The following is a 6,291-nucleotide window of genomic DNA, read 5'->3' on the forward strand; positions in this document are numbered from 1 at the left end:
TTCCCCCTCCATTGCATTCATCACCGACTAGTTACATATTACACTAATCTGACTTCAGATGTATACAAACTCTGACACATATCGTCAAATGAGATGTACTGCCTGATAATAGATGTACAGCAGTGGCAAAAAAACCGGACCGACCCTTGTAGCTGATACAAAAGAATCCTGTGCTGTGTATTGTGTCAAACCGTGGTAATTTCAATAAGGATAGTGAAGCCAGAGGTATGTACTGCTATTTAATGTAAAACTGCACAGTTATCTTTGCCGATAAAGGTAGAAATGTATTACTGATGCCTGATGAAAATAAAACTCTCAAAGTTTTTTCGTCTGTAAGTTTGAGGCACTGAAAGAAATAAAAGACGGTAAAAATCGAACAAATGCAATAAATTTCATTGTTACAATTAATTATACAAGATGGATGTGTTTTGTGACTAGCAAAATTTGAATCTGTGACTCTGAAATCAGCTATAAGAGTTGATCCGGTTTTTTTTTGCCACTACTGTACATATCAGCTAGAACCTCAATCAGTGGTAATGTGTCTATGATAAGAGAAATAAATACTCCCCAGGAAAAGGGTCTGAGGGATATTATTTTACAATTAGAGCTAGACCCTTATTCTGCAGGGTGAGGGTGTTTTTGTTACACTTTTTTCAGTGTCCAGTTGTCCGAAGGTTTCGTGATAAAGTTGAAACTGTGTCAAAAGTGTAATTTTTTGACAGTAAATAAAATTCATTGTTTGATGTCAACTTTACAGTGTAATGCAATTGGCGATGTCACAAATAAAAGTATGCATTGTATTTATGTATTTATCACAATATTCTATTTGGATCTGAAGAAATATTGGTAATTTCCTAGTACCCGGTACTCGTTACATAGGTCGTTTTTATGTTTAACATATTTAGTATAACTTGTTGCTTGTGGCCTTCTGACAAATAAAAGGAAGTGACAATAGATATCTCAGTCGTGACAACCTCATAAAATATCCTATCAATTGAATAATCGATCTTGCTATGTACAACATAATTATATTATTATCACCTTTGGGTTGAAGGTACGAGTTACATTTTATAATGTGTTCTTTCTTGTTGTAGGGGGCTCCATCCCCTAAAAACCCCTGTTGGGGACTTGGTCCCCAAACCCTCATGCAATTAATTTATAGTAGCCTAATAAACTGGTCCATCACCTTTGGGTTGAAGGTACGACTTATATTTTATGATGTGTTCTCTCTTGCTTTAGGGGGCTCCGCTCCCTAAAACCCCTGTTGATGACGACCCCCAAGCCCTTGTGCAATTAATTTATAATAGTTAATCGGTCCATCACATTTGAGTTGAAGGTACCGGTACATTCTTCAATAAATCACTGAAAAACAAATGTGAATATAATAATTACAGGATGTGGAGTGAGTACGAAATTATTATTACTTTTTGGCGCATCATTTTTACGTAAATAACGACAAATAAAAACTAACATGCCACATAACATTATTTTAAGAAATACAGGAAACATGCATGAATAATATTCACCATTTTTAATGATCGTGGGATAGAAAAAAAAACATATGGAATAGAAATTAGATACGTATAATAAACAATATGCAAACCATCTTCAATTAATAATTTCAAAACAACGTGAATATAGCGTGCATTGTGTAGGAAAATAATTTCTTATATGTTGCTCCCAATGTGCATCATTGTTAACTTATGAAAACAAATGAAATTTAATATGGTATATAAACATTATTTGATGAAAGATAGGAGATATTAAGTAAAATTCATCGTTCTTAATGATCTTCAGATGGAAAATAACAATGAAATATGTATAAAATAGAAATTACATACAGGTGAGCATATAAAAAACAGTAAGTAGAATAATTTATTTGATTAATAAGCTTAAATTACTCCAGGTTTAGTGTAAGAGTGGTCTATGTAACGAATACCGGGTACTAGGAAAATTCCGAAATATTTTACATCTGGTGTCACACTTACCCTCCTTATCCCTCTTGAACTCAGTGTTGAAAAAGATCACAAGTTCGTTAAATCGATTCTGCAGGAGAAGGCAAACGTTTACATCAAGTTTCGATTAGTGGTCATTAGACTCCGGATTTTTATGTGATATCGAAGTACGAAATATATACATAAAAATATAGTAAAATCGGGGAAATATGTAATTAAATGTGCAATATTACTAAAATATGTAATTTAAAGATCACTATTTATTAATGCATTAAATCCATAAAAATGTCGTCACAATTTAACTGGTTAGTTGAAGTGGGAGGAAAGTGGATTTGCCATTTCCACCCCATTGTATAGCTTGCAAATACAACTTATCTCCACCATCTTCTTGTGCCTTAAGATTTCCTGGAAAAATATTTTTTGTGTCGCACACATAATGGTATTTTGACTTACCCGACACCTGACCCAAACCCCTTCGCTAATAGCCTGCTTTCAATTTGTAACAAAGTTAAATGACCGGCACACCTGACCGTCCCAGATTCTGAGAATCAGTCAGGCATACTAACTGTTACTCCACAGCGGTGGACCCTATCGGGTTGTATTGAAATAAAAACGATAATACTATAGCATGTAGGCATATTAGGTGTTACACAATATCTTTATTCTTTAGGATTTAAAGACTGTATCATCCATTTTTTCTGGGTAGATCTGGTTGTAATATATTATTTTTCCAGAATTTATGAATAACTGAAAGGACATTTCATAATCTAGCAAAAATATAACGAAATTAAAAGTTTAGGCTCTATATATTATATTCTGGATAATTAACTTAAATATGAGTATATGAAAAGAAGAAAATCAGCTGTATTAGACTGAATTAATTCGAATGTGTAGCCACGTTAAGGGACGCAGTATCATCACCTGCATTAGATTCCTAATGAAAGAATCTGGCAACCCTGGATGCAGCAGAGAGGTGCGGACAGGCAGGATCATTCCATCGAGGTGGAAGATGCAGGTGGCAGGGAGGAACAGCATATAATCACTGTCTAGTATATACATTCACGAAGCTTGAGTTGTGAGGGTGCTAGGAACAATAGACTGTGCCGATACTATTCCGCATTGTCTGAAATGAGGCGATATTAGCGATCCTAGTGGTTAGCGACTATCTATGGATGCATATTTACTATGTATTGAGCTTCGTGACTGTATATACTAACTGTGATATAATCTTGTTTCTGTGCGTTTCCATATTGATCACAGAGAAAAGACGAGTTATCGTAAGGTCGAATCAGTGACAGGTTAGGTTAGATTATGCTTTTAGTATGCCTTGCATATAATTACTCATAATTGTCTACGAATGTCACTATCCCACCCAAAGCCCTCCCTCCCATGCTAACACGTCTTTGGAGAGGGGGAATGCTCTTGCTATATGCCTTCCTTTGGTAACGCTATTGTAAAGAATTACCACAGCAAATCTTATACACATTTTCTCTGTATTTTAACTTATGAATACTCAGCTTTCTCCAATCTTTCCTATTTTCTGTCTTCCTCTTTGTCTTCTCATATGATCCATATGTCTTAATGTCGTCTATCTTCTGATATCTTATTCTCCCCCGAACTTTTCTCCCATTCACCATTCCTTCCAGTGCATCCTTCAGTAGGCGCTTTCTTCTCAGCCCGTGACCCAACCAATTCCTCTTCCTCTTCCTGATCAGTTTCAACATCGTTCTTTCTTCACCCACTCTTTCCAACACAGCTTCATTCCTTATTCTGTCTGTCCACATCACACGTTCCATTCTTCTCCATATCCACATTTCAAGAATAATCATATATAACAATGTATTAAAATACAATGTATTCGTACCATTAGAAGAACGAGTAAAGAATTGTTCTTGACCCACAAGCAATTAAGTGGTATGCAGGTACTGTATAATATAAGCACTTGAGAATATCCATAAAATGCTATTTATGCATCTGTATGTGAGTAATGCCAGCTTGTATTAACTTAACTTTCTACAGTTTACTCATGTATTGTGCACACATCTGTTTCCCGTCCATGTCAAAGCACAACTGAATAACATTATTTATTAAAATATATTGCAATCCTCAGCTATGGATTAAAATAAACTCTTCCAAATAGGTTACAATATATGAGTACATACGAACTCCACCTGTGCATAGAAATGAACTAGTTCACATTGTTCAGTTTATCGGATATGATGTAAGCATTTCCATGGCAACTGAAGTCAAATTTCCATCTCACAAAATCCTTTCATTTCTTTCTATTAATGTAGATCAAATATAGACGTTACATCTACTATATTAATATGCGTGGCTAACGAGAAAGACAGGCTACAGTGTGACGTCACATTCTTAGTCATAACATGGAGGGTGTGAATTAACGGAGGGGGGATCCCCCCCCTCTGTTGGAAAGTTATCCCCCTCTCTGATAAATTCACATTAACATCCCTGCCAGGGATAACTTCTATCCCCCCCTCACAAAATATAATTGTTTTAATATGATTATACTTTATAAAATATAAAGTAAGCAAAGAAAATAATATTGATGTATTCTCATCACCGGCAAGCTGACAACAATCAATAACTTAGCAATTACACGACTTATCTTAAGCTTGCTCATAGATATAATTAAGTCATTCAAGTAAACAATTTTTAAAAGTGTGATCCAGTTGTGTTACAGAGGTGAGTTTATTCATTACTTTATTATTCTTACTTCCAATCTTTACATTTCAACACAGTAATGTCAACAACAGCAAAAATAATAATAATAATTTTATGTATGTTATTCTCTATATAGAATTCTATCCCCCCCCCCCCTTCACCATCAGAAATTTTAATTAGCACCCTGATAACATGGCCGACATTAAACAAGGTTATATTTAAATGCACGTTTTATTTGTTAGAACTTTGAACATGCATTTATATTAGGTGATTGTCACGATGGCCATGACTAGACCGAGATAACCATGTGACTCCGATTCGCGCCGTAGCCTGTCTTTCTCGTTAGCTACACGATAAATGTGTGTGACGTCATAACATGTACTAAATGTTTTTCTGGGTCAGCTGCAGTAGATTGTTATTTTTTCCCCTTTTCCTTTCCTAATTCCCACCAACTGTATGTTCGGTTTCCGTTCTAGAAATGTACTTCTGTGGACTACAACATCACATCTCTTTTTCGCGTTTCTTATAGAAATAACAATTAAGCTTAAAATATATTAACGGTACCATCTGTAATAAGGAGATATTCTGATTAAACCATGTAGTCTTTCCTCCAAATAAGCATCTCAGAATCCATTTAAGGGGTTAGGTACAGCTTACTGCACTAACATTTTTTTAAATATTCAACAATTTTTCCTCCATTACTGTCTCTTGTACAATAATGAAAATTGGTATGTGTAAAACACATAAGAAAAAAAATATCTTTACGATTTAAAAAAATTTAATTATGTATATATTTTTTTTCCAAAATTCATAATAGTTGTAGTTCACTGTACAGTGATGAAGTGTTTCCCTCATAACTCATAAACTTGTTAACTTCATGTTCTCTCTCTTTTATTTTATCGCTGAAACTCATGTTTACAATATCATGCTCTTTCAACTACATTTCTTAATAAACAATATTATTTTTATTTTGTGTTAGAAGAAAATACTGACATTTGACCATTTTTTAAATGAATTTATATTTATCAGACAATCTATCAAAGATAGAGAAATGATCTTGCATGATATTGTAGATATGACATGCATAAATACACACAATAAATTTCATCAATAAATGTTGGACAGTTTTACAGTTATGTGGGAAATGCTTCATCACTGCACAGTGAATTGAATTTTGAAAAAATATATATATATATATATATATATATATATATATTAAATCGTAGTTTTTTTTTTTCATATAGCAGAAAGACAGTGTTTTACACCTACCAATTTTCATTATTGTACAAGATACAGTAGTGGAGGAAAAAAATGTGAATATGCTGTATCTAGTGTGTGTTTTACATTACATACAGACTTCAGATGTTTGCAACTGCTCATTTCTTGACGATGCAGTCAACATGATGCATAATCTCTTGAAATAAAACAAGACAAGCTGCAGAAGTCATGCAAGGGTTCAAAAGTTATCTATCAGGAAGAGCATATCTGTATGCACCAAGGTGACCCAGTAATTCATCTGTTTCTTTTTTCTAAAAAAAAAAAATGTTGGCTAAGTCCAATAAACTGTACAGTTATCTCTCTGAACTCACAAGAAGTCAAGGGGATAGTTCTCTATCTGTAACTGGATCAGAAGGTAACTATAAAAGATGAACAG

The sequence above is a fragment of the Periplaneta americana genome, chromosome 2 (assembly GCF_040183065.1).
Source record: "Periplaneta americana isolate PAMFEO1 chromosome 2, P.americana_PAMFEO1_priV1, whole genome shotgun sequence".
Lineage (NCBI taxonomy): Eukaryota > Metazoa > Arthropoda > Insecta > Blattodea > Blattidae > Periplaneta > Periplaneta americana.